General features: G+C 38.2%; 1 protein-coding gene across 4 annotated transcripts in view; it reads left to right on the top strand.

Annotated features, from left to right (window-relative positions):
* The window catches only part of TTC28 (tetratricopeptide repeat domain 28), a 623,568-nt gene that overhangs the window by 232,741 nt on the left and 378,513 nt on the right, over positions 1–12,314 (top strand). The window contains exon 1 of one of the 4 annotated variants that reach the window (XM_077874166.1): positions 2,245–2,301. The exons of the other annotated variants lie outside the window; for them this stretch is intronic. The gene's annotated coding sequence lies outside the window, so the exon portion shown is untranslated. Of the gene's footprint in view, positions 1–2,244; positions 2,302–12,314 lie in introns of those variants that run through there. 4 annotated transcript variants of the gene reach the window in all.

Below are 12,314 nucleotides of genomic sequence, written 5' to 3'. Positions count from 1 at the left end.
GCATACGGATTGTCTGCATTGCCCTTCATCTCTGAAGCACTTGCCTCTGGGTGGTTTGTCTCCAACAAGAGTGCTTTTCCCACCATAGGCCACTCTGCTGCAGTTTTTGTCTTGGAACTAACTTCTCAGTCCAAAGATAGTTTAGTCTGACAAGAACCGTCTTCTCAGAACAGAACATGTTGGGCTCTTTCCACACTCTCTATCACCTTACATTATTTTTGAGGGGTGCTGTTAGCATCCCAGATGTTTCAAATATTCCTTCCTGAAGGCACTCCCCAGTTACTGTCTGATCAACTTCAGATTTACTGTTGATCTCTAGAGAACTATGCTGCATCTGTGCAGGGTGTTTGTTTCTGAAAGGTCATTTCCTGGTGTGAATTCTAACCAAAGGATATCAAGCCAGAGTGCAGTCTTTTTTCTCTTGTGTACTTATTTTACCTAGGGGAGAAATTAAGTCTCTATTCAGATGTGCTGTGCAGAATAAAAATATTAGATGATGATGTGACATATTAATAATAGAGATAAAAGTAAGAACATTTAAGCTCATCCAAGCTTTGACATGTGTCTAGGTTTCATAGTGAATTATTATTATTTTTTAAAGATTTTATTTATTTATTTATGAGAGAGAGAGAGAGAGAGAGGCAAAGACACAGGCAGAGGGAGAAGCAGGCTCCATTCAGGCAGCCTGATGTGGGACTCGATCCTGGGTCTCCAGGATCACACCCTGGGCTGAAGGCAGCGCTAAACCGCTGAACCACCTGGGCTGCCCCTTCATAGTGAATTAAATAGAGAATTCTTTCTGAGTTTGACTTAGTAGTTTATTTTCCTCCTTATTGTTTATAGTATCCCCTTCAAAGCTTAAAGTAACACAGATTTGCACCATTCTGATGGTTTTTGTGTCATTTGGCTGTCCTTGTACTTTGCTTTTGAACAACCCAAAGCAAGTAGCTCTCCATTTGTTCTGCTGTCAATATCATAAGTGATAGGGACAACTGCTCATGGGAATGGTAGAGGAGGATACCCAGTTTTTTTGAGCCCTCAATCTTTTTTTTTTTTTTTAAAGATTTTATTTATTTATTCATGACAGAGAGAGAGAGAGAGAGAGAGAGGCAGAGACACAGGCAGAGGGAGAAGCAGGCTCCATGCAGGGAGCCCGAGCGGGACTCGACCCTGGGTCTCCAGGATCACACCCCCGGCTGAAGGTGGTGCCAAACCCCTGGGGCACCAGGGCTGCCCGAGCCCTCAATCTTATTTCAAAATTTCTGAATACATAGATTTGTGTCTTTACCAAACTAAATGGTTTTGACAAAGTATTTTGAAGTATAAGGTATTCCTTCTGCATTATACATTTAAGATAAGATTTCCTATAACCAAATTGATTCTCTTTAACCCCTGTGGCTGCCTTCTAGGCTGCTTCTGGGAGCAGTGTAAGTACTAGAGTTCATTATAGCATTTAAGCTTTTATCTCCCAGTATTTCATGAAAATAAAATTGAGTTCACATTGTTTTTCAATAATACATCAGATTCTTTGAAATAGTTTGATCTTAAAGAAGTCAATTAAGCATGTTGGTACTTGGATTCTTCATGGAAGCACACCTGAATGTGCTTCTAGACATTAGAGATCTAAATAATGCAGCAAGTGAGATGATTTTTTAAAAAGCTGACAACCAAGAATTTAGATGAAGTATTTAAAATGGAGAATGTTTGCATAAAGCTGTTTTGCATTCCTGTCTACTTGCAGCCTACCTGCCCCATTCCCTGCTATTCAGTCACCAAGCATCACCATTCCTAAACACAGAAAGAGAAAGTAGTATAGAAAACCACAGTATGTGTGAAAACTGCAAAATCAGTAGAAGAGCAGTAGAATAACAAACTTGAACTCTGAGAGCAGGCATTAAAGGAGTACATTTTGTCAGGAAGAGGAAGGATTCGGGAAGGGTATATCTGGCATAGAATTGTGAAACACCTGGCTAACCTGGTAGGTGGAGAAGATCATTGTGGGATCTTAATGAGTTTGGTGGGAAATTATAAGGAGGTAAGGCAGGGGAGACAGATTGGGTCATATTGTGAAGACCTTGTATGCTAAGATAAGGAGCTTTGGGTTTTTATTTTTTTTATTTTTTTTTTAGCTTTGGTTTTGTTTAGGAGTCAGTGAACATCCATCCAAGATACGTTTTCCAGATTGATAAAGAACCATGATCATCTTTCTCTGTTACTCTCTCTTTCCAGCTGCATGTAGAAGATGAACTGGAAAGGAGTAGCTGTGGATAAGCATAGCAGAAAGACCTGCTAACTCTTGAGGTATTTTACAATAGTTCTAATCAAGGAGTCACAAGACTGGACTGAGATTGATTCTGATTATCTGGCCAACCTTCATTCATCATCATCATCTTTTTTTAAAAAATATTTTATTGATTATATATAGAGAAAGCATGAATGGGGGGAGCAGCAGAGAGAGAGGGACGGGCAAAATCCTGCTGAGCGGGAGCCTCATGCGGGACTTGATCTCAGGACCCAAGGATCATGACCTGAGTCAAAGGCAAATGCTTAACCAACTGACCACCCAGGCGCCCCCTTCATTCGTCTTCTATATGGCAAATCTTGAGATGTCTGAACGTAGGCTTGTGTCTTTTATCAAGACATTTTTATTTTTATTTTTTATTTATTATTTTTTTTTTATCAAGACATTTTTAGGGGAACTTACGAAGTCCCAGCTTTTCTTGAACTAGAGCAGGGTAAAAGGGTCAGTAGTAACTTGTTAGCCTAATTGTGAATTTGCCTTCTCTCTTCTCATAACTTTTATGCAACTGTGCTGTTCTTAATACTTTGAAATTACAATGCTTTAAAATATTTGTTTGGGAAATGACATCATTGTGGGGGCTTTATTTTAGAAAACTCCAGCAGGGTCTAGAACTTTTGAAGAGTAGGATCCCAGAGACTTGTGTGTTCTGGTTCTGTTTGCCAGATCTCAGGCTGCCACAAAGAGCTTTGGTTTGGATTGTTTCTCCTATCTCTTATAAAGAAAATGTAAATGACTCCGGCACCACATTTCTTCTGCTTGTGTTCTGCTCCCTAACAGAAGATGTGTAGCTGTAGTTCCTACAGTGATAGGGACTGTTCTTTTTTTCAGGCACTACTTTTCACTGCCTTTATAACTAGTGAAGGCCACTAAACTGACACTGCAGCTGTTGCTGTGAAACTGGTACTTTCCTGCAGGCATCATTTAATCCTGCACCTTTTTGGAAAGATTATAGTTCTCATTTAGTTACCAAGGAACACAGTGCTATCTCATAAGCACTGCTTTCTGATGACCTCTTGCAGCAGGGACCCTGTTCTTTGTAGAACCTCTTTTTGAGGTTCTGAGGATGGATAAAAATGATGTGAACCAAAATTCTTTTCAACAATGTTTTAGGAATGGACTATTGGAGGAAACTTGCTTTTAGATTACTAAAATGATAAACATGGCTGAATTATGAGTGGTAATGCCTTCTCTTAAGAGTTGACTAACTCTGCACTTGGTTTTCCTGGCCCCACATAACTAGGATCTGTAAGTTTGGCTGTCATTGACACTGCAGCCGGATTTGAGAGAAAATTTTAAGGGTGGCAAGGCATCATAAAAATATACTATTTTATCTATAATCTGTTAGAAGAATTTGATCTGGAGTTTTGCTGAATGTGTTTATTTTATTTTTTGAAGAGATTATTTATTTAAGGAGAGAGTGAGAAAGAGAAGGGGGAAGGGCACAGGGAGAGAGAGGTGAGAAAGAGAGAGAAAGAGAAGGGGGAGGGGCAGAAAGAGAGACAGAATTTCTAGCAGACTCTCTGCTGAGTGCAGAGCCTGATGCAGGGCTTGATCTCATGACCCTGAAATCATGACCTGAGCTGAAATCAAGAGTTGGATGCTTAATCCACTGAACCCTTTGGCCCTCCTTGCTGAATGTGTTTAAAAAACTAATGCCTTCTGGACAGATTTTCATTAGAATATTTAAAAATTTACCTGTAAAGCAAGAGACTTTAGTTCATCACTTTTTTTTTTTTTACAAACAAGAATATAAAAGAATTGAGTAAAAATTAAGTCTTATACATAGCATACCCAGATAATTGTTTTAGAAATGGCTGTTTGGGTTATCTTTGTGTTTTAATTCAATCCAAGGTCAGGAGAATTTTTAATAAAAAGATTGTATATTGACATTTATGTTATTAAAGATGGAAATCTTCTGAAAAGTTTGAAAAAGGATTCTACCCTCTATATTCACTCTATTTGCTACTTCACTGAATTACTACTTTTCTCTATTTCTTTTCTTTTTTTTTAAGATTTATTGATTTATTTTAGAGAGAGGAAGAGAGAGCCAGCAAGCAGGGGGAGCAGAGGGAGAGAGAGAGTATCCTGAAGCAGACTTCTTGCTGAGCACAAGCCTGATGCAGGGTTTGATTTCAGGTCCCTGAGATTATGACTTGAGCTGAAACCATGAGTTGGCTGCATAACTGACTGAGCCACCCAGGCACCCCACTACTTTTGTCTATTTCTAGACATTTATCTTTTTATCCTCACAAGGTTATCCTAAACTCTTCATTTAAGTATTTTCCTGATTTTATCTTACTAAATACCAGTTTTCTTATCCTCATATTGCTTTAGCCTTTCTTGGGCTCTTCCCAACCTACTTGGCTATTTTCTCTTTAACCCCATTCTTTCTAAATCCCAGACATCATCTGTTAATTACTAAGGACTGTGCTTAGAACTGAGTCAGTTTCATTTTCTGTCTCACATTAATACAATCTATGTTACATCTCACTCTAAAATGTTTACTAGAAAAAAAAATAAAATGTTTACTAGAGTTCTAGAATTTATTTTTATTCATTATCTACCATGTTTATGATGAAGCATAAGTAACTTTAAATGAGTATAGATAAACCGGTGCATAGATATTCTATGCCTAGAATAGCCACTGCAGCCAAAACAGGAGATGACAAAGGTGGCTTTTAAACTATTTGAAATGAGAAATGACAGAAAGAAGTGGATATATTTAGTAGTAGAAAGGAGCCTGTTGTACTATCCTCAAGTTTTGGAAGGATTATCGTGTAAGAGGAATTAGCTGTGTTCCACATTTTCTTAAAAGATGTGCAAGGGATAAATTTTATATGAGTTACATCCTTAAAAGAATTGCGCAAGACCAGCTGGTGGAAATGACAGGAACATATTTTGGTTTGTTTCGTACAAAGGAGAACTATCAAAAGTTAGGATGGTCTCAAGATATGGCATTCTCTTTTTCTGGAAGTAGTGAGTTTTCTGTTACTGGAGGTGCTTAGTTATATGCTATAGGGCTCCTGTTGATGAGATTTAGGCATCAGGTAGGAGGCTGAATTAGATGACCCCTATATTAGATTTCTTTGATTCTGAAAGATGTACTTTTCTCAGTTCTTTAATAATATAGGAGTCAGAATACAATAGACTTGATTATGAGAGTGACCTCTCTTTAGTTTTAAGGTTAGAGCCATATTATTTAACAATTGTTATTTTTCTTCCTGTGATTATCACCAATTTTTCACAGCAGGAGAAGGGTGGAGTGAAACTCCCACGTCTTGAAGGCGGATATTGTATAACATTGCAAGGAGGACAGGGAAGCAATGATAAGAGTCATAAATTGCAGCTGGAAGCTTGGAACTGATTCCTTTACCCTGCGGTAGCTCAGAAAGGATTCGGCTCCAAGTTTAATGAATAATGAAACATGATCTGAAGAAATTCTATGCAAGAAATACTTTGTTGCCTGGTTCTAAAGTGACATGTAGTAACTGTATCTTCTGTGCATGAGAAGCAGTTTGCCTCCTTCACTGTCTCAGAGTTAGAGGTGATCACGATTTCCTTGAAAAGTTCATTTTAATTATAGGTTAATTTCACATACATTGGTGGCTGTAGTCATTGCAGAGCGGATAGAAAAACACTGGCTTTAATAAAGACTGAGCTTTTAAAATAAAAGTTGGGACTTTCCCTCAAGGTATTTGCTGATTGTATGTATTATGAATTAAAACATTACCTTGAGAATCATGGGATCTTCTTGGTGGAAGAGACCTTAGTAGTTGCTTAATCCAGTCTCCTTATTCTTCCTGAGGAACTCCAACAACTCATTGGTAATTGGGACTGGCAAGTTGTGTATTTGCCATATTCAATAGTGATATTTTAGAAACTTCTTTATTATTTTTTTCAAACCTTTGCAAATTTTAGGAAGCTTGCTTGCTAGCATCTTATTAAGTCTACTCTAAAAAAGGTCTTTACAAAACTGGGAAAACGAAACAGGAAAAGCTATAAATGAGTTTATAGTAATTCTTCTACAATGTAACCAAAATATAAGAGATTACTAAAAATTCAGAAGCATCTTTTCTGGAATACTATCATTGACCAGAACCAGCCTCTCCTTGTCATTCTAATAGTTAATTGAAACCCAGTGTCCTTAACTTCTGTTTCTAACTTACTTCTCTTACACTGGATGTTGACTCTGTGGCATTCAATTCAGTTTCTTGGGCTGTATACTTGGCATTGTGCCAGATACAATAGAATGCCCCTTTGGTCATTAAGCACCAATAGAAGTGATTGGCTGTGTGAGAATTAGAAAAATGAAGATAAGAAGTTTGTCACTAGCGTAATTCAGTCCTTAAATTCATTATATGTACAAGTCACAGTGCATATTATACTGCAGAAATACCTAAGTATGTTATTATACCATGTAACAACTGAATCTTTTTCTTTCTTGTAAAAGAAAATTAGAGCTCAAAAAATTTAATCAGTGAAGCAGTTAAGTGGATTACTAGGCTATACTTACCTTGACCCTCAGCCTTATAGAGAATGAAAGACATTCTGTTGTATCCAAACACCATAACCTTGTATAAAACAGTGTGTGTGTGTGTGTGTGTGTGTGTAAACAAGTATACATAACAATTCTTTAGTATTCCCAAACCTTAGAGCTTGGGGAGCCCAGGGATGCTGGCCAGGCATGGCAGGTCCATTCATCACAGCCTTGGAGAAATACCTGGCACAGCATACCATAAGCCTTGGAAATAAACATTGCTGTGCTTGTGTTTGCTTTTCTCCCTTCTATTTTCTCCAGAAGTATTTTCTTTCGTTCCAGGTCTAAGAAAAGACAAGACAGGCTAGAAGAGAACTCTTATTACTTTTCTTCCTAATTAGTCCAGAAAATAAGTTAAAATAAATGAATTTATAATGGTGTCCCACTTTTTTGGATGGGTTTGCTCTCAATAGACAGGCATGAAGTATCTACCTGTGAAGTATCCTATGAAGTATCACAAGGATAGTACTTATCCAGTTGGTAAACATAAAATATGTTCCTTTGTAGGTGTTTTTAGCACATCTCCAACTTGCTTAGGCAGTATGTATGTAGACATACATGCTACAGCATGTGTTAGAATTTCTAGGGCATATGCTTCCTCATAGAGTCAAAACTGACCCAGTAAATATTTCTGTAAATTTGTGAACAGTCTTTCAAAGTTCTAAAGCATTTCCATGAGTTAATAGGCTGAAAAAACCTCCTTTCCAACAGGAAGAGAAGCATTTGAATGGAGCTCTATGATGAATTCTGTTTCTTGTCTAAGGGGAGTGATCTAGTAGAGGCAGAGTGCAAATTCCCCCGGGTTAGCCAGAGGACTAGGGTTAGACCTTGGGCCCCTGATGTTCTCAGTAGGTGTTATATGACTTTGAAATCTAAACACTTGTTTCTGAGCTAAAGCATTTCTTCCCATAATTAGCTGTTTACTGGTGCCAGGTTTTGAACTTTTAATGTAGCAGATGTTACCAAAGTTTCTGATTGTCTTTCTGGGTGTCTTTAGGGTTGTTGTGCTGGATCCCAGTGGAAAATGCTTTTTTAGGCCCACAAGGCTGTTCCTCTGCTACACAGCAGGGCCAGGCTCTTTCCCATCTGTCTCAATCATAGATTTCCCCCTGAAATTCAGGAAAACGTTTGCCGTGTGAAGTCATTAACAACTGTTTCAAAACAGTCTGATTCCTAACAGTTGCTACATGTGGAGATACCTAATTGAAATAATTCCAGTCTCGTTAATAAGATAAGTGTGTTTTCTAGATGCTGCAGGATTATTGCTATCAAATACAAAGGGTTTCTGGCTTAGTTGAGTGAATTATGCTTGTGTTCCAGTCCCTTTACCAGTTGCATTGTGATTTAACAGTATGTCCTCATTTTGTCTTCTTATATTTTCATTCAATGAATGGAAGAGGTAACTGGAGAAGTGCTGTGGACAGGAATACTACAACAAATGGAGTACCTATAAATTCCACAGGAGATTTAGCCACCCAGAGAAGTTCACAAATATTCCAGTGCTGGTACAAGTTGAAGTAGCCTCTTGTCTGAACTATCTGCTATCACTGTCTTTTTCACAAGTCCTTCCATTGAAATTGATTTCTTCCTTCTCTAAATTTCCAGAGTGCTTTATCTATATCTTTCTTCTACTTTATGCTGTAGCTATATGTATACACATGTTTTATAAATACTTTTCCTTACAGGTAGGCTTTAAGATTGACCATTCTCTGGTCTGCCATGGAGTCTAGTGCAATGGCTTGCACATTGTGGTTTACTCAGTAATATTTGTTGAGTATAGAATATAGAAAGAAATGACATCTGGGGCTCCTGGCTGGCTCAGTCGGTAAAACATCTGCCTTTGGCTCAGGTCATGGTCTCAGGGTCTTGGGCACAAGCCCCACATTGGGCATTGGGCTACCTGCTCAAAGGGGAGTCTGCTTCTCCCTCTCCCTCTGCCTTTTCCCCTGCTTATTCTCTCTTTCTCTCTCTCACTCTCTCAAATAAATAAATCTTTTTAATAATTTAAAAATAAAAATAAAAGAAAACCCTTTATCAAGATAGAATTCTTCATTAATCAGTGATACCTCTGAGCTCAGCACAAAGTCTTCTGTCCTGGCAACACTAACTATCAAATGGTAAAGTAACAGGCAAACAGAAAAAACTGTCTAGAAATATTAGAAAGTAAAACATTTGATCAAGCCCTGCTTTTTACCAGTCATAGGTTATTTCCAGCCCTGCATTATTTGGAAAATAAATTCTACAACTGCTGTCACACACTTTTCTGGCCTTTGGTAGTGATCATTGTCATTCTCATCTCCCCAGGCCCCATCTTCCTTAAAGCTCTGTCCTCCCTAGATAATTCTCATAAAAGGAACATTAGGATTTTGGCAGCTAATGATAATGCCACCGTTAATGCCGCTAGTAACAAGTTCTATAGGGACACTTGAGAAGATAGGAGAAGGAAAACCAGGGGTGAGTAGGAGAGAGGTGATAGGAACAATGACAGGAAAGAGGGAGGAAACTGGAGGTGGGTGCTGGGAGGCAGGTGGTGAGTGAGAATCTGTGGAGAGAACGGAGTGGGATGACAGGTAGACCAGTGCTTTGGAATGCCTTGGAGAGGATAACAAGCATCTGTAGAACGTGGTCCATGTCTGCCAACAACATCATTTCCTTCTTGTGTGTTTGTCTTAAAAATTCTGCTTTTTCCTATCTTATTTATATTCAAGTTGTCTTTTTTATTAGTGGTTGTGTGTCTTTTGCTTCTAGAGCCTGTCATTTTAGAAGCAAAGAGATCAAAAGCTAAGCCAGTCACATGAGGATGGAAGCTTGTTACTTCAGCTTTTTTGGGCTTATGTTTCTTTACTTAAAAAATAATCTGTCTTTCCAATTGCTTTTCCAGCTCTGACTGACCTCCTCAGGCCCGTGGTGTGAGTGGCTGCAGAGATTGTTTTTATGACAAAATGAGACCTGCCATTGCTTTGAAACACACAAAACTGTTCACCACTGTTGGCACAAAGCCAAGTAAAACCTGTCTTGTGCTGTCCTGTACCCTCTTACATTCTTGTTATATGTAAAGCAGAAGAAATAGGGTATTGGTGAGAGAGGATGCTAGTTATCATCAAGAGATAGCTTTGATTGGCTGCCAGGTATGTTGTAAATCAAAGAGACCCCTTTTTAATGCTTTTCCTGAAGCACTTGGTTAAGGTAGTTGGAGGAAGGGCAAAATGGGCCTTCATGGACACAGCTAACTCGGGCTAGTATCTATACAAAGGGCCTAAAACATGAGATAACATGGACAAATGTTAGCCAAGCTTTGATGCTAGAATCTGGTACCACATTTAACAAGGGATGGAGGGTAATTGTCCACTTGATAAATTGAACAGTCGCATGGAATCATTCTGTACCTTCACTGCTACATCCCTTTTGGACTTCAGGATCACTCATATTATAAAGGGGTACCAGCTTTCTTCATAAAATAAGCCTGGGAATAAAACAAAGTGTTTTGGGCCAGTTATTTTCCCATATGCCAGCCTTGTAGTAGTCATATTGGTGATCTGGTGCCAGTTACAGTAGACAATTGGCCAGTAGCAAAGAGCAAAGATTATAATCCGTGTTCCTTCTGGTATGTTTGGCAAGAGTCTGTTGGTGAGCTTTTGTGTCTCTTGGTTTGCTTAATGAACAGATTGATGTACAGTTAAGAGATATAAAATCATAATATCTGTAATCTTTGAGGCTACTTCCATAGGTTAAATTGCCTTCTAGAGATTGGGAGATTGTAAAGAAGTTGTGTGGACCTCTTACTAGTCTGTGACCTGAAAATAATCAGAATGTCTGGAATCTTGGTTGTAAGAGCATGATTAGAGATAAAACTTTGGAAATTCATTTCCAATTTTGCAAATGGAGCTAAAACAGAAGCATAGACAAAGTAAAGGAAAGTAGTCAATGCTAATAATAATAATAGCTACCATTTACTGAATGCCTCTTGTGTGCTAGACACTGTGCTGATGTCATCACCTATTTCACATCCTAACAATACTGCAAGAAAATTTTAGAATGACTGTTTTACAAGGTAGGAAACCAAGTCTAAGACTGGGTCAATAACTTGCCGACAATCCAGGAATTCATAAGTAGTCATTTGGGATTTGAACCTGGATCTGTCTGACACAGGTGTGCTGCACAATTTCCATAGTTGTGTGCTTTAAGAGGAAAAAAATTACAGACAGGCCTACAAAGAAGTACTGCCAAAACTTCTAAGACCCAAGAAGGAGAGCTTTCAACACGTTATCAAAGATCACAAACCAATAACATGTGATGATCAGAATGAATTATGGAGTGAGTTACTTAACTAACACTCCGGAGTAATTTCAGGTAAAGGAAAGTATTAATAGCTCTTATTTTTGCATTTGTCAGGATTTTTAATGACTTTCTATGCTTTAAAAATGACAGTGCTTATAAGCCCGGGGTCTCCTGTCACCACGTTAGGCATTATTCAGTGCGGACACCAGGAACTTATTTTTCCTCATTCATCCATCGCTGCTACTAAAAACAGATGTTCCCCTAAGTCTACCCTCCCAATGCTTCTTCTGACAAGTTCATGTAATGTGGTGGTGTTGTGTTTGCTCTTCCTACTCTACCATTTCAGGGGTTGAGCAGAAGACTTCAGTCTCCAGTACATTAGTGTTTATTTGCACTGGGTAAAGTCATAAGGTGTTGGTGGCTCTTCTTGTCTTAAGGACATTTTATGATTTAAAGATCTTTGTGATATGCTAATAAAGAGACAATGTTAATTTGATAATAATTATCTTGACATCAGGGATATGTGAAGATGCATATGTATTGCTCAACATAGAGCTTGCCACATTGGGGATTTCAGCAAATACTTGACAAATGTATTTCTGAATTTGAATTATCTCAGTTTCTTTTAAGCACATTTAAAAGCTTTGGATTTTATTTTATTTTGGCTGTATTACTTGAGTAATTGCTTGGTGAGCAGTCACCCTGTTGCAGCTAATCTAAGGAGGTACCTTTAGTGGAAGGGCCAATTCAGGCATTATGTATTTGCTCCTCTCTTACTGATTCCTCAACTGGCTGGGATATGCCTTTGAATTTTCCTTTTGTTTCCTCTTCTCTGGCTTTCTACCAACCTTTCACTCTTTCTGTTTCCTTTTTAGACTGTAAACTGTTCTGCATTATCTTTCTTATCATACCTTCCTGATCCCCATTTTTCCTACTCTTACTTCTGTCTGCTTTTTCAACTCAAGAATTAAAGAAGCTGAAACATTAATTTAAAATAAGTATAAAATGTCTGCCTTTTCAGTGTTTGAATATGTATGTGTATTTTTAAAAATGTTTCAGAGTCTAACAGTTGAAGAAATTAGATTGGATCTCATTGGATTTCTTACGTACACACACTTGTTTAAAATATAGGAGCCTGAAATAGTAGTAATACTGGAAATATATTAGTAAGTGGCCTGGGGAGTTGTCACTACTGCT

The sequence above is a fragment of the Canis aureus genome, chromosome 27 (genome assembly GCF_053574225.1).
Source record: "Canis aureus isolate CA01 chromosome 27, VMU_Caureus_v.1.0, whole genome shotgun sequence".
NCBI lineage: Eukaryota > Metazoa > Chordata > Mammalia > Carnivora > Canidae > Canis > Canis aureus.
Note: the sequence above shows the minus strand (reverse complement) of the source record. Positions and strands in the feature narration are given on the sequence as shown.